General features: G+C 43.7%; 1 long non-coding RNA gene across 1 annotated transcript; it reads left to right on the top strand.

Moving 5' to 3' along the window:
* Window positions 1–1,932: 1,932 nt before the first annotated feature.
* Window positions 1,933–4,055, top strand: LOC141176249 (uncharacterized). The gene is made up of 2 exons (XR_012253113.1): window positions 1,933–2,248; window positions 2,353–4,055. It is a non-coding gene; the product is annotated as an uncharacterized lncRNA (long non-coding RNA).
* The last annotated feature ends 20,693 nt before the right edge of the window (window positions 4,056–24,748 follow it).

Raw genomic sequence — 24,748 nt, 5'->3', positions numbered from 1 at the left:
TACAAAGGGATAAAGACTGGTGAAATCATAGTAATGTAATGTCTCCCCATCTCTCAGACTGTGATAGAGTTTAATGGCGTTAGTTCGCCCGCCATAAAGAGCATCGCGTGGGTCTAAAGGTGTTGGGAATTCCATTTGGAGAAGAAATGTTTGAAGGTTAGAATCTTTTTCAACCATTTCACCCCAGTCGTGCTCCCACATCACTCTTACGCTGTATCCGCAGCACTGCAAGTAACGCTTTTTAGCTAAAAAGGCGTAATATAACTGGCCATAAGATGTATTTGTGACTTTATTTGTGTCATTTTCATTGTAACATACAGGACACCCATGATAAAAACAACCCTGAAATTCAAATGCTACATGCTGTTTGTTAACATAGGCGTAACCATCTAAAAAATATCTCCCGACTTGTTTTTCGCCGCCCCTCAAAGCATGCTGAATGGTAATGTTCTCTGTATGTGCTACATACATGACCCACTGTATAGCGGGTGACGAGTAGCGTTTTTTTGTCTTGTGATAATTATCACCGGGTAAAATGGCGATGGTTTTTTTTTTTGGTAGAAATTTAAATCTGTACATTGCCATACATACAAAGGCCAGGGTGATGAGTTGAAAAGGATCAACACATCGGGACACTACAATTTTTTTCTTTTGCAGCTTACAGTATGTTTTAACATTTTTTCTCGTCATTTCCATAATACGCTCTCTGTAAAGTTCACACGAGCGTCTCAAAATCTCAACATCTTGCTGACAATAAGATTTTAGCTCAGCCTTAAAGTCAAAAGTTGAATTTTTCCCGGCCTTTTAGCTGCTTTAGAATCGTGGTTGGTTCTAGCAACAGACCCCGCATGAAGCAATTTGCCGCCTGTATAAAAATTTTGTATTTAGTTTCATGTGTAAATACATATGAACAACTGTTGTTTTTCAAAGAGACGTGACCTTTTCTTTTCCTATTCATCAGGTGGTGTGGTGTTCTCGACTTTTTAGGTGGATTAGAAGTCAGCGTGTTTTCCGGCGTATACGTCGCCTGCAGCACCCCTGCATCTGTATACATATTAGAATTTACATTCATGTATAAATACACAGGATGAAACATTGTGTAAATAGATAGGTGTGTGCATATATGTATTTATATAGTTGGAGCATACCACTGATCGGCTGTTGTAAATTAGTTTCGCTTGTCTCTCCTGCAGTGCTGGTACAGGCCATAGTTTCTGCAGCTGCGATACCAGTAACATCAATATTCATATCTGCTAGAATATCGTCAAGCTCGCAATCCATATACGCCGCTTTAACAAGAAAGAATGAAATATAAAAATAATATATAAAACATCTACATATAATTGAAATAAGATAATAACAATTCTAGCTATATTCGATGTAATGCATACCTAATTCTGTATCTGTAAGCATGTCAACGTATGGATCCACAAAATTTTGTCCTTCCATCTAAAATAAAATTAAGTATGTGTGAATTTTCTGTGCTACCTGTACTAAATCTATAGTAATACAATAGTGATTTGAATGACGACTGCCTGCATTCAAGTACGGTATAATACTGAAACTAGCAAATTTTCTGCATTTTATATAATTAATATAACTTTAAAAGAAGTAGATTATGTTACACATCATGTAAATTAAAAGCAGCCGCATAAATACCACTATATTAAGCAAGCAAAACTACCAAACTAATACAGGGTAAACTCTTTATACATGATTAAACACTGTGCAGTGAATGCTCTATTTAGTGATCATTAACATCTAGTAACTATTATGTTATTTCAGTTGTAGCATATTGAATATATGACTAAATTATTAAAACAAATAATACCTTTAACTATGCACGCTTAAACATAATTAAACAACTGGGTATAGTGGTAAGACAAAATAACTAGATAATGCGTAATGGGCTGATTATACTTACGTTTAGACCCGATCTGAGCTGTGAGGAATGTTGCTATGGATCAACACTTTCTGTCTCAGAGCTGTGTGTCATGCTATCAGGCTGGAAGAATACATGAATATAAAGGAGGCTACCAGAAAAACACACCTTCTGTTAACTCCCACAAACACCCACAAACACAGCCCAGTTACGCCTCTCCACAATGATTCTTGATTGTACGCGAGCTTGACGATATTCTAGCAGATATGAATATTGATGTTACTGGTGTCGCAGCTGCAGAAACTATGGCCTGTACCAGCACTGCAGGAGAGACAAGCGAAACTAATTTACAACAGCCGATCAGTGGTATGCTCCAACTATATAAATACATATATGCACACACCTATCTATTTACACAATGTTTCATCCTGTGTATTTATACATGAATGTAAATTCTAATATGTATACAGATGCAGGGGTGCTGCAGGCGACGTATACGCCGGAAAACACGCTGACTTCTAATCCACCTAAAAAGTCGAGAACACCACACCACCTGATGAATAGGAAAAGAAAAGGTCACGTCTCTTTGAAAAACAACAGTTGTTCATATGTATTTACACATGAAACTAAATACAAAATTTTTATACAGGCGGCAAATTGCTTCATGCGGGGTCTGTTGCTAGAACCAACCACGATTCTAAAGCAGCTAAAAGGCCGGGAAAAATTCAACTTTTGACTTTAAGGCTGAGCTAAAATCTTATTGTCAGCAAGATGTTGAGATTTTGAGACGCTCGTGTGAACTTTACAGAGAGCGTATTATGGAAATGACGAGAAAAAAATGTTAAAACATACTGTAAGCTGCAAAAGAAAAAAATTGTAGTGTCCCGATGTGTTGATCCTTTTCAACTCATCACCCTGGCCTTTGTATGTATGGCAATGTACAGATTTAAATTTCTACCAAAAAAAAAAACCATCGCCATTTTACCCGGTGATAATTATCACAAGACAAAAAAACGCTACTCGTCACCCGCTATACAGTGGGTCATGTATGTAGCACATACAGAGAACATTACCATTCAGCATGCTTTGAGGGGCGGCGAAAAACAAGTCGGGAGATATTTTTTAGATGGTTACGCCTATGTTAACAAACAGCATGTAGCATTTGAATTTCAGGGTTGTTTTTATCATGGGTGTCCTGTATGTTACAATGAAAATGACACAAATAAAGTCACAAATACATCTTATGGCCAGTTATATTACGCCTTTTTAGCTAAAAAGCGTTACTTGCAGTGCTGCGGATACAGCGTAAGAGTGATGTGGGAGCACGACTGGGGTGAAATGGTTGAAAAAGATTCTAACCTTCAAACATTTCTTCTCCAAATGGAATTCCCAACACCTTTAGACCCACGCGATGCTCTTTATGGCGGGCGAACTAACGCCATTAAACTCTATCACAGTCTGAGAGATGGGGAGACATTACATTACTATGATTTCACCAGTCTTTATCCCTTTGTAAACAAAACTAAAACATACCCTGTAGGCCACCCAGATATCATCTATGATGATTTTGGTTTCATTAAAAAATACTTTGGCATTGCTAAAGTCAAGGTCTACCCTCCGAGAGATTTATTCTTTCCAGTTCTCCCTGTAAAACTCAACAAAAAGTTAATGTTCCCCCTTTGCTACACATGCGTTGTAAATTCACAAACGGATGTTTGTGCACATACTGATGAAGAGCATTCCCCGACAGGTACATGGTGCACTATAGAGCTTGAGCTGGCCATAGAAAAAGGGTATAGGATCGCACACATCTACGAAATATGGCATTTTCCTAACAGCACTGATGATCTGTTTGCCCCCTACATTAAATTACATCTTCGGGATAAGCAGGAGGCTTCGGGTTATCCCAGCTGGTGCAGTGACGTTGTCAAGAAAAAACAGTACATTGACTCCTTTCTTGAAAAAGAAGGTGTACAATTACGGCCTGAAAATATAGGCGTGAATCCTGCAAAGAGACAGATCTCCAAACTTTTCTTAAATTCTTTATGGGGAAAGTTTGCACAGAGATCTAATTTACCATGTACCAGCATTGTTAGCAACCCCGATGCTTTTTCAGCATGTGTTTCTACCTTACTATGACATTTCAATGTTACATTTCATTGATGATGAAACTGCAACCATTAACTGGAAATATGCAAAAGGACACCACACGGTCAACAAAAACACAAACATTTTTATAGCGTGTTTTACAACCGCGTATGCCCGGCTAGAGCTCTATTCTCTGCTGGGCCGGTTGCAGGAGAGGTGTCTTTATCACGACACAGATTCGGTTATTTTTGTGCAGAGGGAAGGTGAGTGGCAGCCGACTTTAGGCGATTACCTGGGTGACCTGACCAGTGAGATACCCGATGACACTCACATCACAGAGTTTGTATCTGCGGGTCCCAAAACTTACGGATACAAACTCAACACTGGTAAAACTGTCTTAAAAGTTAAGGGTATAACACTAAATGTCGGTAACACTCAATCTATTAATTTTAGCAGTCTGAAAGATTTAGTTCTGGACTACCCGCATAATTCTGACACAGAAACACAGAAGCGAATTGTCGTAGAACAGCCGGGCATTGTGAGAAATAAAAAGTACTGGGACATTGAAACAAGGCCACTGCGCAAAACACAAAAGTGCGTTTACACAAAGCGGTGCCTATTAGACGACTTCACCACCCTGCCATTTGGCTATTAGTTGAGTATTGTGATGGATCCGCGGCTACAACACCCATTCTCCTGCATTCTAGCCGGCCCGTCTAATTCTGGAAAGAGCTATTTTGTAAAACAGCTGTTACATAATATTGAAACTCATTTTTCTCACAAACCCAATAATATTGTTTGGTTTTATTCATGCTGGCAAAAACTATATGATGAAATCTCTCTCTCTTTTCCCCACATCAGATTTGTGGAGGGTCTGGTGTTATTCGTTGTCTTGATGATGAAATTAGCGCAGTTTTACAACGTCGTGACATACCCGATGATGTGAAAATTAAAATGTATAGTTCCGTGCTACAACGATACTTGGTACATGCGAGGCACAGTTCAAAAGAAGTAACAACTTTAAATCTCGTTAGCCCTCCTGAATCTGATCAGCAACAATTGCCAAATTCAGGCCCTGATAAAAATCAAGAGGTCAGTGAAATTGTAAGCCATGTAAACCAACGATAGAAAAAGAATGCTGAATTTTTACTAAACAGGCTGCTGCAAAATAAAAATGTTACATCCTGGAATGATAAAAGCGAATTTATTTTCAAAGGAACTGTAATACCAGGATCTAACTTGCTGGATTTGGTACGTAGTACAACACAGAGCCATGCCCTGACCAGCAGGAATCTGCCTCGGGGTTGGGATTCATTTATGCAGGCAATGGCAGAGCTAAATATTCCATCTACAGTTGTGGCCAATCCCACTACTAGACAGCTTTTAGATGGATTAAAAATTTCCATCAGTGAAGGTAGCGATGTATCTACACCCCGGACGCTATCCACACCAACCCGCACAATTCAATCTTTACACTCTCCATCATTAGGTATCACACAAGGAATTTTGCTGCCTAAAAAAAAAGGTCTCTACCATTACTACAATCCATGTGGCTCACGATGTAAGTGTTGTATTGGATAAATGATCTGACTGAACTGTAACACTCTATATTAATCTGCAAGAAATGTAATAATGTATATTATTATTATTACATGCATTTTGGTACATGTGAATGTAACACTTTTTATATTATTTTGTAAGAATTGTATATTAATTGTACTTGTGATACTTTTTATAATATTCTGTAAGGATTTTTATATTATTGAAATGTCTTTGAGATGTATTTATTTTTTAAAACAATAAAATCTTTTAATACTTTTACTGTGTCTTTGCTTTTTACATCCGTATAAGACACACACTTTATATACTTGGGGGTAGTTGTAACTTGGCCATATAGAAAATATGCCCAAGCAATAAGATCCACACTATCAAATAAACAGTATGGGGATATAAAACTCATATAAAATGATAATTGTAACTTGGCCATATACATAATATGCCCAAGAAATAAGTATCAGCCTATCAAATAAGAATAAAGTCTTGGGCTATAAAACTCATATAAAATGAGAATAAAATGTTGAGGCTATAAACTTAATCTAGCCCGTGGTTTGTCCTTCAATAAGGTCTTAAAGTGTTTTGGTGATAATAAGCGTGAAAATGATGCAATAGTCTCAGGTCTTGTAACATCACTCTTATCTGCACATTCAAAGTATAATAATAAAAGCTGTCTTTATAAGCAGAGATGTGTGCGATTTTGTGATCACAACTAATTGCTTCACCATCTTTCGGTATCTGGTCTGTGAAGAACTATAAATGTTACACTTCCCTGTGTGGCCACAGCTAATTGCATCACCATCCTTCAACGTGTTCAGAAATTGGTTCAATATGCGTAACATGCCTGATTCATGAATCTCACCATTTGTGAAAGTGTGGTTTTTGTCTTTGAAATGTCTTGGAGATGTATTTATCTTTAAAAAAATAAAATCTTTTAATACTTTTACTGTGTCTTTACTTTTTACATCCGTATAAAACACACACTTTATATACTTGGGGGTAGTTGTAACTTGGCCATATAGATAATACGGCCAAGCAATAAGTATCAGCCTATCAAATAAGAATAAAGTCTTGGGCTATAAAACTCATATAAAATGAGAATAAAATGTTGAGGCTATAAAATCGCTTAATACTTTTACTGTGTCTTTGCTTTTTACATCCGTATAAAACACACACTTTATATACTTGGGGGGGTAGTTGTAACTCAGATAAACTCATACACTATCAAATAAGAGTAAATAATCAGATAGCAGCATCAAACTCATATAAAATTCATATAAAATGATGAATAAGATACAACACACAAACTGATAGGGGAGGGGATGAGGGGTGTGGCTAGACACTTTGATACACTTTGATAGGGGGCGTGGCACCTGTCAAATTGAGTTTGACGAAAGATAGGTCTGCTACACTACTAGGGACCATCCAGCTTGTTATGGAGGAGAGGGACCATCCAGCTTGTTATGGAGGAGAGGGCATTTGCAGCTTGCTATGGAGGAGAGGGACCATCCAGCTTTTTATCAACGGGAGGGACCTTTATCAAGGAGAGGGACCATCCAGCTTGTTATCGAGGAGAAAAAACATCCATCTTGTTATTGAAGAGAGGAACCATCCAGCTTGTTATGGAGGACATGAACCATCCAGCTTGCTGTGGACGAGAGAGACCATAAAGCTTGTTATGGAGGAGAGAGACCATAAAGATTGTTATGGAGTAGAGGAACCATCGAGCTTGATATGGAGGAGAGGAAACATCCAGCTTGATATGGAGGAGAGGAACCATCCAGCTTGATATGGAGGAGAGGAACCATACACCTTATCATGTAGGAGAGGGTCAATCCACCTTGTTATGGAGGAGAGGGACCATCCAGCTTGTTATTGGCACACAGTTCTTTATCTCTGATAGTATCTGGCTGCATTAATGCCTATTATAGGGACAGCACTCACATGAAATGCACCATCAATGCTGAGCCTTACGTGTAGAGATGTTATAACAACATCTGCTCCATCCAGACAACGTCTATTTCAGGGAAGACCTTGTATATGTTGACAGGACAATGGTAAACCACATCCTGCATCCATCACACACCACGGCTCTGCAGAAAAAGAGTCCTGGTGATGAACCGGCCACCTGCAGTCCAGACCTTTCACCAATAGAAAATATTGTGAGCATCATGAAACAAAAAATCCGACAAAGGAGGAGCAGTGAGAATCCGACATCAGACAAGAATGGGTCAACGTCCTTCCCTCAGAACTCCAGCGATTATGTCCTCCCTTCCCCCAATGGGGGAAATCCCAAAGCAATTAGGACAACAGTAGAGAAAAACAGGAGCTAAATACCCCATAAGTAATAGCAACAACAAATATAATGCGCATAAAATATGTATTAACTTTATTAAACACTTAAAAAAAATAATAGAGTATCATGAAAAGTATACATGGTTGCTGGTGAAAAACACAAAAAAGTGTAACCACACTGGCAAAGTTCAGATGTCAATACAACAGAAGCAACTGAATAAATATATAACACATGAAACCACATGAGTGTATCAGTCATGTATGGTGACAATCACTGATACAAAAAAAATCCCATCTCAAATGAGTGGTAATAAGATGTTAGGCATAATAGATCCCAGGTGGGAAAAAGGCTCTGTCACAAGGCAAATGCCAGACAGTCCTCATGCTATGATAGCAGTAGTGTGTATAATGCCATACGAATAGCGTCACATGTAGGAGTATGTGCTGTCATGTGTCAAAAGGACACACATTCAGCTGAAATGTATTGCAGCGCACAGACCCTTCGGGTCCATGCACGGCGATACATGCTGCCAGCCAATCAGAGGCCAGACGCTGACGTCATGCGCTCCCGTCACTTGTACTCTGAAGTCAGCTGCCGGCTTCAGAAGAGGATGCCGCTCGGAGGGGGAGCGCAGGGCAGGGGAGTATTTATTTTTTTCTTTCTAAACCAGTGAGTACATGGTGACCATACTTCTACAGAGGTGACTATGGGGAGTGCATTATACTATATGGAGGATATGGGCTTTGTATTATACTAAGATGGAGGACTATGGGCTGTGCATTATATTATATGAAGGATATGGGCTGTGATTTATACGAATACGGAGGACTATGGGGGTGCATCATATTATATGGAGGTGCAGTATACTATATGGAGGACAATGGGGAGTGCATTATACAATATGGAGGACTATGGGAGTGCATTATACTATATGGAGGACTATAGAGAGTGCATTATACTATATGGAGGACTATGGAGAGTGCACTATACTATATGGAGGACTATGGGGAGTGCATTATATAATATGGAGGACTATGGGGAGTGCATTATACTATACGGAGGACTAAGGGGAGTGTATTATACTATATGGAGGACTATGGAGTCCATTATTCTATATGAAGGACTATGGGGAAGAGCATTATACTATATGGAGGACTATGGGGTGCATTATACTACATGGAGGACTATAGAGAGTCCATTATACTATATGGAGGACTATGGAGAGTACATTATACTATATGGAGGACTATGAGGAGTGCATTATACTATATGGAGGACTATGGGCTGTGCATTATACTATATGGAGGACTATGGGGAGTGCATTATTCTATATGGAGGACTATGGGGAAGTGCATTATACTATAAGGAGGACTGTGGGCTGTTCATTATACTATATGGAGGACTATGGGCTGTGCATTATACTATATGGAGGACTATGGGGAGTGCATTATACTATACGGAGGACTAAGGGGAGTGTATTATACTATATGGAGGACTATGGAGTCCATTATTCTATATGAAGGACTATGGGGAAGAGCATTATACTATATGGAGGACTATGGGGTGCATTATACTACATGGAGGACTATAGAGAGTCCATTATACTATATGGAGGACTATGGAGAGTACATTATACTATATGGAGGACTATGAGGAGTGCATTATACTATATGGAGGACTATGGGCTGTGCATTATACTATATGGAGGACTATGGGGAGTGCATTATTCTATATGGAGGACTATGGGGAAGTGCATTATACTATAAGGAGGACTGTGGGCTGTTCATTATACTATATGGAGGACTATGGGCTGTGCATTATACTATATGGAGGATTATGGGGAGTGCATTTTTCTACATGGAGGTCTATGGGGAAGTGCATTTTACTATATGGAGGACTATGGGGAGTGCATTATTCTTTATGGAGGACTATGGGGAAGTGCATTATACTATATGGAGGTCTATGGGGAGTACATTATTCTATATGGAGGACTATGGGGAAGTGCTTTATACTATATGGAGGACTATGGGGATTGCATTATACTATATGGAGGACTATGGGGAGTGTATTATACTATATGGAGGACTATGGGGTGCATTATTCTATATGGAGGACTATGGGGAAGTGTGCTATACTATATGCAGGACTATGGGCTGTGCATTATACTATATGGAGGACTATGGAGAGTGCATTATACTGTATGGAGGACTATGGGGAGTGCATTATTCTATATGGAGGACCATGGGGAAGTGCATTATACTATATGGAGGACTATAGGGAGTGCATTATACTATATAGAGGACTATGGGGTGCATTATTCTATCTGGAGGACTATGGGGAAGTGCATTATACCATATGGAGGACTATGGGGTGCATTATTCTATCAGGAGGACTATGGGGAAGTGCATTATACCATATGGAGGACTATGGGATGCATTATACTATACGGAGGACTATGGGATGCATTATACCATATGGAGGACTATGGATGCATTATACTATATGGAGGACTATGGGGGTGCATTATACCATACGGAGGACTAGGGGGAGTGCATCATACTATATGGAGGACTATGGGGAGTGCATTATTCTAAATGAAGGACTATAGGGAGTGCAATATAATATATGGAGGACTATGGAGAGTGCATTATACTACATGGAGGACTATGGTGAGTGCATTATACTATATGGAGGACTATGGGGTGCATTATTCTATATGGAGAACTATGGGGAAGTGCATTATACTATATGAAGGACTATGGGCTGTGTAGTATACTATATGGAGGACTATGGAGACTGTATTATACTATATGGAGGACTATGGGGAGTGCATTATTCTATATGGAGGACTGTGGGAAGTGTATTATGCTATATGGAGGACTATGGAGAGTGCACTATACTATATGGAGGACTATGGGGAGTGCATTATACTATATGGAGAACTATGGGCAGTGCATTATACCATATGGAGGACTATGGGATGCATTATACTATATGAAGGAGTATGGGGGTGCATTATACAATATAGAGGACTGTGGGGAGTGCATTATACTATATGGAGGACTATGGAGAGTGCATTATACTATATGGAGGACTTTGGAGAATGCATTATACTATATAGAGGATTATGGAGAGTGCATAATACTATATGGAGGACTATGGGGAGGGCATTATACTATAAGGTGGACTATGGGGTGCATTATTCTATATGGAGAACTATGGGTTGTGCATTATACTATATGGAGGACTATGAGTTGTACATTATACTATATGGAGGACTATGGAGAGTGCATTGTACTATATTTGGGACTATGGGGAGTGCATTATTCTATATGGAGGACTATGGGGTGCGTTATACTATGTAGTGGACTATGGAGAGTGCATTATACTATATGGAGGACTATGGGGAGTGCATCATACTATATGGAGTACTATGGGGAGTGCATTATACCATATGAAGGACTATGAGATGTATTATACTATATGGAGGACTATGGGGTGCATTATTCTATATGGAAGACTATGGGGAAGTGCATTATACTATATGTAGGACTATGGGCTGTGCATTATACTATATGGAGGACTATGGAGAGTGTATTATACTATATGGAGGACTATGGGGAAGTGCATTATACTATATGGAGGACTATGGGGAGCGCATTATACTATATAGAGGACTATGGGGAGTGTATTATGCTATATGGAGGACTATGGGCTGTGCATTTAACTTTATGGAGGACTATGGAGAGTGCATTATATTATATGGAAGTCTATGGGGAGTTCATTATTCTTTATGGAGGACTATGGCGAAGTGCATTATACTATATGGAGGACTATGGAGAGTGCATTATACTATATGGAGGACTATGGGGAGTGCATTATACTATATGGAGGACTATGGGAAGTTCATTATAACATATGGAGGACTATGGGATGCATTAAACCATATGGAGGACTATGGGATGCATTATACTATATGGAGGACTATGGGGGTGCATTATACAATATGGATGACTATGGGGAGTGCATTATACTACATGGAGGACTATGGGAAATGCATTATTCTATATGGAGGACTATGGGGAGTGCAATATACTATATGGAGGACTATGGGGTGCATTATACTAAATGAAGGACTATGGGCTGTGTATTATACTATATGGAGGACTATGGGAAGTGTATTATACTATATGGAGGACTACGGAGAGTGCACTATACTATATGGAGGACTATGGGGAGTGCATTATGCTATATGAAGAACTATGGGAAGTGCATTATACCATAAGGAGGACTATGGGATGAATTATACCATATGAAGGACTATGGGGCTGCATTATACAATATAGAGGACTATGGGATGCATTATACTAAATGAGGACTATGGGGGTGCATTTTACAATATGGAGGACTATGGGGAGTGCATTATACTATATGGAGGACTATGGGGAGTGCATTATTCTATATGGAGGACTATAGGGAGTGCATTATACTATATGGATGAATATGGGGAGTGATTTATACTATATGGAGGACTATGAGGAGTGCATTATACTATATGGAGGACTATGGGGAGTATATTATACTATATGGAGGACTATGGGGTGCATTATTCTATATGGAGGACTATGGGTTGTGCATTATACTATATGGAGGACTATGGAGAGTGCATTATACTATTTTTTGGACTATGGGGAGTGCATTATTCTATATGAATGACTATGGGAAAGTGCATTATACTATATGGAGGACTATGGAGAGTGCATTATACGATATGAAGGACAATGGAGAGTGCATTATACTATATGGAGGACTATAGGGGTGCATTATACAATATGGAGGACTATGAAGAGTGCATTATACTATGTGGAGGACTATGGGGAGTGCATTATTCTATATGGAGGACTATGGAGAGTGCATTATACTACATGAAGGACTTTGGGGAGTGCATTATACCATATTGAGGACTATTGGATGCATTATACTACAAGGAGAACTATGGGGGTGCATTATTCAAAATGTTGGACTATGGGGAGTGCATTATACTATATGGAGGACTATGGGGAGTGCATTATTCTATATGGAGAACTATCGGGAGTGCATTATACTGTATGGAGTATAATGCGGAGTGCAGTATACTGTATGGAGGATTATGGGGAGTGCATTATACTGTATGGTGGACTATGAGGCACATTATACTATACGGAGGACTATGGGGAGTGAATTGTACTCTAAGATGAACTATGGGGCACATTATGCTATATGGAGGACTATGGGGAGTGCATTATACTATAAGGAGGACTATGGGATGCATTATATTATATGGAGGACCATTGGGAGTGTATTATACTATATGAAGGACTATGCGGACTGCAGTATACTATATGGAAGACTATGGGGAGTGCATTTTACTATACAGAGGACTATGGTATGCATTATACCATATGGAGGACTATGGGATGCATTCTACTATATGGATGACTAAGGAATGCATTATATTATATGGAGGACTATGGGGAGTGCATTATGCTACATGGAGGACTATGGGATGCATTATACTATATGGAAAACTATGGGGATTGCATTATGCTATATGGAGGACTATGGGATGCATTATACTATATGGAAGACTATGGAATGGATAATATTATATGGAGGACTATGGGGAGTTCATTATACTGTATGGAGGACTATTGAGAGTGCATTATACTATATGAAGGACTGTGGGATGCATTATACAACATGGAGGACTATGGGATGCATTAAACTATATGGAGGACTATGGGGAGTGCATTATACTATATGGAGGAGTATGGGGAGAACATATACTATATGGAGGACTATGGTATTCATTATACTATATGGAGGACTATAGGGAGTGCATTATACTATATGGAGGACTATGGGATGCATTATGTTTTATGGAGGACTATGGGGAGTGCATTATTCTATATGGAGGAGTATGGGGAGAGCATATACTATATGGAGGACTATGGGATTCATTATACTATATGGAGGACTATAGGGAGTGCCTTATACTATATGGAGGACTATGGGATGCATTATGTTTTATGGAGGACTATGGGGAGTGCATTATACTATATGGAGGAGTATGGAGAGAGCATATACTATATGGAGGACTATAGGATTCATTATACTATATGGAGGACTATAGGGAGTGCATTATACTATATGGAGGACTATGGGATGCATTATGTTTTATGGAGGACTATGGGGAGTGCATTATTCTATATGGAGGAATATGGGGGTGCATTATACTATATGGAGGAATATGGGGAGTTTATTATACCATATTGTGGACTATGGGGAGTGCATTATACTATATGGTGGACTATGGGGAGTGCATTATACTATATAGAGGACTATGGGGAGTGAATTATACTATATGGAGGACTATGGGGGTCCATTATACTATATGGAGGACTATGGCGAGAGCATTATACTATATGGAGAACTATGGAGAGTGCATTATACTATATGGAGGACTACGGGGAGTACATTATACTATATGGAGGACTATGGGGAGTGCATTGTACTGTATGGAGGAGTATTGGGAGTGCATTATATTATATGAACGGCTATTGGGCACATTATACTATATGGAGTACTGTGGTGAGTGCATCATACTGTATGGAGGACTATGGGGAGTGCATTATACCATATGGAGCACTATGGGGAGTGCATTGTACTATATAGAGGACTATGGGGAGTGTATTACACTATATGGAGGACTATGGGGTGCATTGTACTGTATAGAGGACTATGGGATGCATTATACTATATGGAGGACTATGGGGAGTGCATTATACTGTATGGAGGACTATGAGGAGTGCATTATGCTATATGAAGGACTATGGGATGCGTTATACTATATGAAGGACTATGGGATGCAATATACTATATGGACGACTATGGGGAGTGCATTATACTATATGGAGGACTATGGGATGCATTAAACTATATAGAGGATTATGGGGAGTACATTATACTATATGGAGGACTATGGGATGCATTATGTTATATGGAGGACTATGGGGAGTGCATTATACTATATGGAGGACTATGGGATGCATTATATTATTTGGAGGATCATGGGAAGTTCATTATAATATATGGAGGACTATGGGGAGTGCATTATACTATATGGAGGACTATGGGATGCATTATATTATATTGAGGACTATGGGGAGTGCATTATACTTTATGTAGGACTATGGGATGCATTATATTATATGGAGGACCATGGGAAGTTCATTATACTGTATGAAGGACTATGGGGAGTGCATTATACTATATGTAGGACTACGGGATGCATTATTTTATATGAAGGACTATGAGGAGTGCATTATACTATATGGAGGACTATGTGGTACATTATACTATATGGAGGACTATGGGGAGTGCATTATGCTATATAGAGGACTATGGAGAGTGAATTATACTGTATGGAGGACAATGTGGTGCATTATACTATATGGAGGACTATGAGGAGTGCATTATACTGTTTGGAGGACTATGTCATGTATTATACTATATGAAGGTCTATGTGGTGCATTATACTATATGGAGGACTATGGGGAGTGTATTATACTATATGGAGGACTATGGGGAGTGCAGTATGCTATATGGAAGACTATGGGGAGTGCATTATACTATATGGAGGACTATGGGGAGTGCATTATACTATATAGAGGACTGTGGGGAGTCTATTAAACTATACGGAGGACTATGGGATGCATTATACCATATGAAGGAATATGTGATGCATTCTATTATATGGAGGATTATGGGGAGTGCATTATACTGTATGGAGGAATATGTGGTGCATTATACTATATGGAGTACTATGGGGAGTGCATTATACTATATGGAGGACTATGGGGAGTGCATTATACGATATGGAGGACTATGGGATGCATTATGTTATATGGAGCACTATGAGGAGTGCATTTTACTATATGGAGGACTATGGGGGTGCATTACACTATATGGAGGACTATGACGAGAGCATTATACTATATGGAGGACTATGGAGAGTGCATTATACTATATGGAGGACTATGGGGAGTACATTATACTACATGGAGGACTAAGGGGAATGCATTATTCTGTATGGAGGACTATGGGGAGTACATTATATTATATGGAGGGCTATGGGGCACATTATACTATATGGAGGACAAGGGAGAGTGCATTATACTGCATGGAGGACTATGGGGAGTGCATTATACTATATAGAGGACTATATGATGCATTATATTATATGAAGGACTATGGGGAGTGCATTATACAATATGAAACACTATGGGGAGTGCATTATACTATATGGAGGACTATGGGGAGTGTATTATACTATATGGAGGACTATGGGATGCATTGTACTATATAGAGGACTATGGGATGCATTATACTATATGGAGGATTATTGGGAGTGCATTATACTGTATGGAGGACTATGAGGAGTGCATTATACTATATGAAGGACTATGGGATGCATTGTACTATATGGAGGACTATGGGGATTGAATTATACTGTATGGAGGACTATGAGGAGTGCATTATACTATATGGAGGACTATATGAAGTGCACTATACTATATGGAGGACTACGGTATGTATTATACTGTATAGAGGACTATGGGGAGTACATTATACTATATGGAGGACTATGGGATGCATTATGTTATATGGAGGACTATGGGGAGTGCATCATACTATATGGAGGACTATGGGATGCATTATGTTATATGGAGCACTATGGGGAGTGCATTTTACTATATGGAGGACTATGGGGGTGCATTATACTATATGGAGGACTATGGCGAGAGCATTATACTATATGGAGGACTATGGAGAGTGCATTATACTATATGCAGGACTATGGGGAGTGCATTATACTATATGGAGGACTATGGGGAATGCATTATTCTGTATGGAGGACTATGGGGAGTACATTATATTATATGGAGGGCTATGTGGCACATTATACTATATGGAGGACAATGAGGAGTGCATTATACTGTATGGACGACTATGGGGAGTCCATTATACTATATAGAGGACTATATGATGCATTATATTATATGAAAGACTATGGGGAGTGCATTATACAATATGAAACACTATGGGGAGTGCATTATACTATATGGAGGACTATGGGGAGTGTATTATACTATATGGAGGACTATGGAATGCATTGTACTATATAGAGGACTATGGGATGCATTATACTATATGGAGGATTATTGGGAGTGCATTATACTGTATGGAGGACTATGAGGAGTGCATTATACTATATGAAGGACTATGGGATGCATTATACTATATGGAGGACTATGGAGAGTGCATTATACTGTATGGAGCACTATGAGGAGTGCATTATACTATATGGAGGACTATATGAAGTGCACTATACTATATGGAGGACTACGGGATGTATTATACTGTATAGAGGACTATGGGGAGTACATTATACTATATGGAGGACTATGGGATGCATTATGATATATGGAGGACTATGGGGAGTGCATTATTCTATATGGAGGACTATGGGATGCATTATATTATATGGAGGACCATGGGGAGTTCATTATAATATATGGAGGACCATGGGGAGTGCATTATACTGTATGGAGGACTATGGGAAGCATAATATTATATGGAGGACTATGGGGAGTGCATTATACTATATGGAGGACTATGGGATGCATTATATTATATGGAGGACCATGGGGAGTTCATTATACTTTATGGAGGACTATGGGGAGTGCATTAAACTATATGTAGCAGTATGGGGAGTGTATTATACTATTTGGAGGACTATGGGATGCATTATTTTATATGAAGGACTATGAGGAGTGCAATATGCTATATGGATGAGTATGTGGTCCATTATACTATAATGAGGACTATGGGGAGTGCATTATGCTATATGGATGACCCTGGGGAGTGGATTATACTGTATGGAGGACTATGTGGTGCATTATACTATATGGAGGACTATGTGGTGCATTGTGTAACGGGTCTGGGAGGCGGAACCTCTGGGCTACTATACAAGGGAGCGGTCCTTGTAAGGGAGCGGGTGGCGACCAGGCAGGCAGTCACAGCAGGTGACCGGGACAGTCTCTGGGTGTACGGGCAGGAGGTCACGGCAAGTGATCAGGGCAGTCTCTGAAAGAACGGGCTGGAGGTCACGGCAAGTGACCGGGGCAGTCTCTGGAAGAACGGGCTGGAGGTCACGGCAAGTGACCGGGGCAGTCTCTAGGTAAAGGGTAGGTACGACCTGTGATGGCTGAACCTCCAGGTAGGCTAGCAAGGCAGATGGAGGATGTGTGCTCCCAGGTGAGCAAGCGAGAGTCTCTGGAATAGCAGGTGGTCACAGCACGTGACGGCGGAGCCTCCAGGTAGGCAAGCAGGCAGGTAGCGGAGAAGCGCTCCCAGGTGAGCGGGCAAGAGTCTCTGGAATAGCTGGTGGTCCCAGCACGTGACAGCGGAACCCCCGGGCAGGCAAGCAGGCAGGTAGTGGAGAAGCGCTCCCAGGTGAGCGGGCAAGAGTCTGGAATAGCTGGTGGTCACAGCACGTGACAGCGGAGCCTCCGGGCAGGCAAGCAGGCAGGTAGCGGAGAAGCGCTCCCAGGTGAGCGGGCAAGCTGGTCCATAGACAGACTGACCGGAGTTGTAAGGCAGACCGTCGGACCTCAGGCAAGCAGGCAGGTAGCTGATGTGCGCTCCCAGGTGAGCGGGCAAGTTGGTCCTTAGACAGACTGACCGGAGTTGTAAGGCAGACCGTCGGACCTCAGGCAGGCAGTCGGGTAACAGGAAATCAGGCAGGATTAGGACAGCAAGCTGGCAGGAATCTGGCAGGTAACTGGCAGGTAACTGGCAACGGGACCTGAGGGCTGAAGCAGAGTAGAACGGTGCAACAACATTGCTCGGGCACCTCCATTTTGGAGGAGGTGCCTTATATATGGTAAAGTCCTCCGGCCATTGGCCGGGGACTCCTTAGGACGGCGCACGCGGCCCCTTTAAGAGGGAGGGAGGGCGCGCGCGCGCGCCCTAAGCACAGTGGTCGGGAAGGAGCGCGCGCTGCCAGCAGAGCGGGAGAGGGACGCCGGGCACGGAGCAGAGCGGTGAGGGGAACAGCGTCCCTGCCTAGCAGAGGGCAGGGACGCCGGCACTACAGTACCCCCCCCCTTTAGGCCCCCCCTTTTTTAGGCCAGATAGAAATTTAGCTAGGATGAGAGGGGCATGGATGTTCTCCCGGGGCTCCCACGTTCTCTCCTCAGGACCAAACCCCTTCCAATCTACCAGAAAAAAGGTCTTTCCTCTTACCCTTTTGGTGGCAAGAATGTTCTCTACCTCAAACTCGTCCTCAGCAGAAACCGGAGCAGGAGGCGTACCTGTAGACTTGGAAAAAGAGTTAAGCACCACGGGTTTGAGGAGAGATACATGGAAGGAGTTAGGGATCCGTAAGTTGGCCGGGAATTTCAATTTATAGGCCACCGGGTTGATCTGACTGATGACCTCCAGAGGACCGATGAACCGAGGCCCTAACTTGTAAGAAGGTATCTTGAGTCGAACATATTTAGATGAGAGCCAGACTTTATCTCCTGGACGAAATTGTGGAGGATCCAGGCGTTTTTTGTCAGCGTGTCTTTTCATACGCTCGGATGACAGAAGAGTGCGGACCGGGTACTCTCCCATATGGAGGAAAATTTGCTAACGAGAGATTCCGCAGCCGGGTTGTCCACAGAGGTGGAGACAGGAAAAGGAATCCGAGGATGCTGACCAAAGACTACAAAAAACGGGGATTTGGAGGAGGATTCGCTCTCGTGATTATTATAAGAGAACTCGGCCCATGGTAGGAGATCCACCCAGTCAGAATGGTGGGCATTAACGAAGTGCCGGAGGTAACTGGTCAGGTTCTGATTGATCCGCTCCACTTGACCATTGGACTGTGGGTGGTAAGCGGAAGAGAAGTCCAGGGTGACGTCTAGTAGTTTACAAGTGGCTCTCCAGAAACGTGAGGTGAACTGTACCCCACGATCCGACACGATGTGGAGGGGCAGGCCATGAAGACGGAAGATGTGGCGGATAAAGTCTTTAGCCAGCTCGGGTGCAGACGGAAGGCCTGGCAGGGGAATAAAGTGAGCCATCTTGGAAAAGCGGTCAGCGACCACCCAAATGACCGTACAACCGGCAGAGACGGGGAGATCAGTTATAAAGTCCATTGCTATATGCTGCCAGGGGGCAGCAGGTACAGGAAGCGGAAGGAGGCGTCCGGCTGGCAGATGTCTCGGGACTTTGTTGCGGGCGCAGGACACACAGGCAGAAACAAAGTCTATTATGTCCTTGTGCAGGGTAGGCCACCAATAGTGCCGGGCAATAAGCTGGAGGGTCTTTTTCTGACCGGTGTGGCCAGCTAGTTTAGACGAATGGCCCCAGTGTAGGATCTTCTCCCGATCAGGTACTGAAACAAACGTCTTACCGGGAGGGAGACGATTTAGACTCACGGGAGCCACCTGCATTACTCTGGCGGGATCGATGATATGTTTAGGTTCTTCCTCGAGATCGGACACCAGAAAGGATCGGGACAAGGCGTCTGCTTTGACGTTTTTGTCAGCCGGGCGAAAATGAAGAACAAAATCAAAGCGAGCAAAAAACAAGGACCACCGGGCTTGGCGCGGGTTAAGTCTCTGGGCATGCTGGAGGTAAGCCAAGTTCTTGTGGTCAGTGTAAATTATTACCGGATGAAGAGCCCCTCGAGTAGGTAACGCCACTCCTCCAACGCCAGCTTGATGGCCAATAACTCTCGGTCTCCTATGGAATAGTTGCGCTCAGAAGAGGAGAAGAGTTTGGAGAAGAAGCCACAAGTTACCATTCTCCCGGAAGATGATTTTTGAGTAAGTACCGCTCCGGCTCCAGAGGAGGAGGCGTCAACTTCCAGGAAGAACTGCTTGTTGCCGTCCGGGCGATGCAGCACCGGGGCGGAAGAGAAGGCCTGTTTTAGGGAAAGAAAGGCCTCCTCTGCTTCGGGCGGCCACTCTTTGGGATTAGTACCCTTACGGGTGAGCGCGGAAATTGGGGCAGTCCGGGAAGAGAAGTGCGGGATGAAGAGGCGGTAATAGTTGGCGAAGCCCAGGAACCGTTGAATAGCCTTCAACCCCTCTGGTCGGGGCCATTTCTCGATGGCAGACAGTTTCTCAGGATCCATTTGTAGGCCGGTCTGAGAGATAATGTAGCCCAGAAACCGAAGCGAGGTCTGCTCAAAGAGGCACTTCTCATATATAGCGTAGAGATGGTTTTGCCTGAGCCTGAGCAGGACCTGACGAACATCCCTCCGGTGAGTCTGGAGATCCGGAGAGAAGACCAAGATGTCGTCCAGGTACACCACTACGCAGGAGTAGAGAAGGTCCCGGAAGATGTCATTGACCAACTCTTGAAAGACGGCAGGAGCGTTACAGAGGCCAAAGGGCATTACCAGATATTCATAGTGGCCGTCCCGGGTGTTGAATGCCGTCTTCCATTCATCCCCCTGACGGATACGAACCAGGTTGTACGCCCCACGGAGGTCCAGTTTGGTGAAGATTCTAGCCCCCCTCAGACGATCAAATAACTCCGGAATGAGCGGAAGGGGGTACTTATTCTTCACCGTGATCTGGTTAAGGCCTCTATAGTCTATACAGGGACGGAGAGAGCCGTCCTTCTTTTTGACGAAAAAGAAGCCTGCTCCCGCCGGGGAGGTAGATTTCCGGATGAATCCCCTGGCCAGATTCTCCTCAATATATTCGGACATCGACCGGGTCTCAGCAGCGGATAATGGATAAATACGCCCACGGGGAGGAGAAGTACCAGGTAACAGGTCGATAGGGCAGTCGTATGGTCTATGAGGGGGTAGTGTCTCTGCCTCCTTTTTATTAAAGACATCAGCATAAGACCAATAAGGAATCGGAAGTCCAGGTAGATTAGCTGGGGTAGGAGAAGGACGGACGGGATGAACGGGAACCAGACAGGTCTTATGACAGCCCTGTCCCCAGCGAAGGACTTCTCCGGTCTGCCAGTCAAGAACGGGTGCATGTTTCTGGAGCCAAGGTAGGCCTAGCAAGAGGGCGTGAGAGAGTCCAGGCAGAACATGGAAGGAGATACTTTCAGAATGCAGCATTCCCACCTGCAGAGTAATGGATTCGGTGATGAGTTGGATGGGGCGTGGTAAGAGCCCCCCATCCACGGCAGCAACAGACAAGGGTACAGCCAGAGGTTTGGTGGGGATGCGGTATTTCTCTACCAGGGACTGTGAAATAAGATTCCCGGCTGCTCCAGAGTCCAGTTGGGCTAGTTCGAAATAAAGGTTCTCCCCGTAGACGATTGAAACTGACAACAGCAGGGATGGAGAGGATTTATTCTTGTCTAGGTGGACCTCTCTGAGCGAACCTAGACACAGGCGTTTCCCGACCTCTCCGGGCAGGCACGGATCCGGTGCTCCTTACTGCCACAGTAGAAGCAGGTCCCCTCGGCACGGCGTAAGTCCTGACGGGTCTTGACCATCTTGGTCTGGTCGACCTGCATAGGCTCAGGAGGGTGTACCTGGTTAGAGACAGAAGGAGTGACGGGTTTCTGAAAAGTAGGAGCTAGACGTGGTAACCTCCTCTCACGGGTGACCTCTCTGGCACGCTCCTGGAACCGTAGGTCAATCCGGGTGGCAAGAGTTATTAAGTCATCGAGAGTGGTAGGAATGTCCTGACCGGCAAGTTCATCTTTAATACGGCCGGACAGACCCTCCCAGAAGACGGAAACCAGAGCGTCGTTATCCCAGGCCAGCTCCTAGGCAAGGGTACGGAACCGTATGGCATATTGGCCCACGGTGAGACTTTCCTGACGGAGGCGTAGCAACGATGATGCGGATGAGGTCTTCCGTCCGGGTTCGTCGAAGACTTTCCGGAAGGCCGTGAGAAAAGCAGGCAAGTTGGACACCAGGGGGTCTCCTCTCTCCCATAGAGGATTTAGCCAGGCCAGGGCCTCCCCGGTGAGATGGGACATGATGAATGCAATTTTGGCTCGGTCGGAGTTAAACTGGTGGGACAATAGTTCAAAGTGCAGGGTGCACTGATTTATGAAGCCCCGAGCCTGGGCTGAGTCGCCTCCGAAGCGAGGAGGTGCAGAAAGCCGAGGTCCGGGGTAGGATATCATGGTATTAGTGGACAGCGGAGCTGCCGGATTGCGAGACATGGCACTGGCGGAGGTTGTTGGTGGAACAGTCAGAGTGTCAAGGCGAATATTGACATTCCGCAGGTGACCCAGGATGGACTCCTGTTGGGACCTTTGACGGGACAGTTCATGACACAGGTCCGAGAGCGAGGGAGCTTGGGTGCCACCGGGTTCCATGGCCCGAGCAAACTGTAACGGGTCTGGGAGGCGGAACCTCTGGGCTACTATACAAGGGAGCGGTCCTTGTAAGGGAGCGGGTGGCGACCAGGCAGGCAGTCACAGCAGGTGACCGGGACAGTCTCTGGGTGTACGGGCAGGAGGTCACGGCAAGTGATCAGGGCAGTCTCTGGAAGAACGGGCTGGAGATCACGGCAAGTGACCGGGGCAGTCTCTGGAAGAACGGGCTGGAGGTCACGGCAAGTGACCGGGGCAGTCTCTAGGTAAAGGGTAGGTACGACCTGTGATGGCTGAACCTCCAGGTAGGCTAGCAAGGCAGATGGAGGATGTGTGCTCCCAGGTGAGCAAGCGAGAGTCTCTGGAATAGCAGGTGGTCACAGCACGTGACGGCGGAGCCTCCAGGTAGGCAAGCAGGCAGGTAGCGGAGAAGCGCTCCCAGGTGAGCGGGCAAGAGTCTCTGGAATAGCTGGTGGTCCCAGCACGTGACAGCGGAACCCCCGGGCAGGCAAGCAGGCAGGTAGTGGAGAAGCGCTCCCAGGTGAGCGGGCAAGAGTCTGGAATAGCTGGTGGTCACAGCACGTGACAGCGGAGCCTCCGGGCAGGCAAGCAGGCAGGTAGCGGAGAAGCGCTCCCAGGTGAGCGGGCAAGCTGGTCCATAGACAGACTGACCGGAGTTGTAAGGCAGACCGTCGGACCTCAGGCAAGCAGGCAGGTAGCTGATGTGCGCTCCCAGGTGAGCGGGCAAGTTGGTCCTTAGACAGACTGACCGCAGTTGTAAGGCAGACCGTCGGACCTCAGGCAGGCAGGCGGGTAACAGGAAATCAGGCAGGATTAGGACAGCAAGCTGGCAGGAATCTGGCAGGTAACTGGCAGGTAACTGGCAACGGGACCTGAGGGCTGAAGCAGAGTAGAACGGTGCAACAACATTGCTCGGGCACCTCCATTTTGGAGGAGGTGCCTTATATATGGTAAAGTCCTCCGGCCATTGGCCGGGGACTCCTTAGGACGGCGCGCGCGGCCCCTTTAAGAGGGAGGGAGGGCGCGCGCGCGCGCCCTAAGCCCAGTGGCCGGGAAGGAGCACGCGCTGCCAGCAGAGCGGGAGAGGGACGCCGGGCACGGAGCAGAGCGGTGAGGGGAACAGCGTCCCTGCCTAGCAGAGGGCAGGGACGCCGGCACTACACATTGTACTATATGAAGGACTATGGTGAGTTCATTATAGTATATGGAGGACTATGGGGAGTGCATTATACTATATGGAGGACTATGGGGAGTTCATTATACTGTATGGAGGACTATGTGGTGTATTATACTATATGGAGGACTATGTAGTGCATTATACTATATGGAGGACTATGGGGAGTGTATTATACTATATGAAAGACTATGGGGAATGCAGTATTGTATATGGAAGACTAAGGGGAGTGCATTATACTATATTGAGGACTATGGGGAGTGTATTATACTATATAGAGGACTGTAGGGAGTCAATTATACTATACGGAGGACTATGGGATGCATTATACTATGTG

This window comes from Phyllobates terribilis, unplaced genomic scaffold, assembly GCF_046119375.1.
Source record: "Phyllobates terribilis strain yellow unplaced genomic scaffold, ASM4611937v1 Scaffold_19__1_contigs__length_20705806, whole genome shotgun sequence".
NCBI lineage: Eukaryota > Metazoa > Chordata > Amphibia > Anura > Dendrobatidae > Phyllobates > Phyllobates terribilis.
Note: the sequence above shows the minus strand (reverse complement) of the source record. Positions and strands in the feature narration are given on the sequence as shown.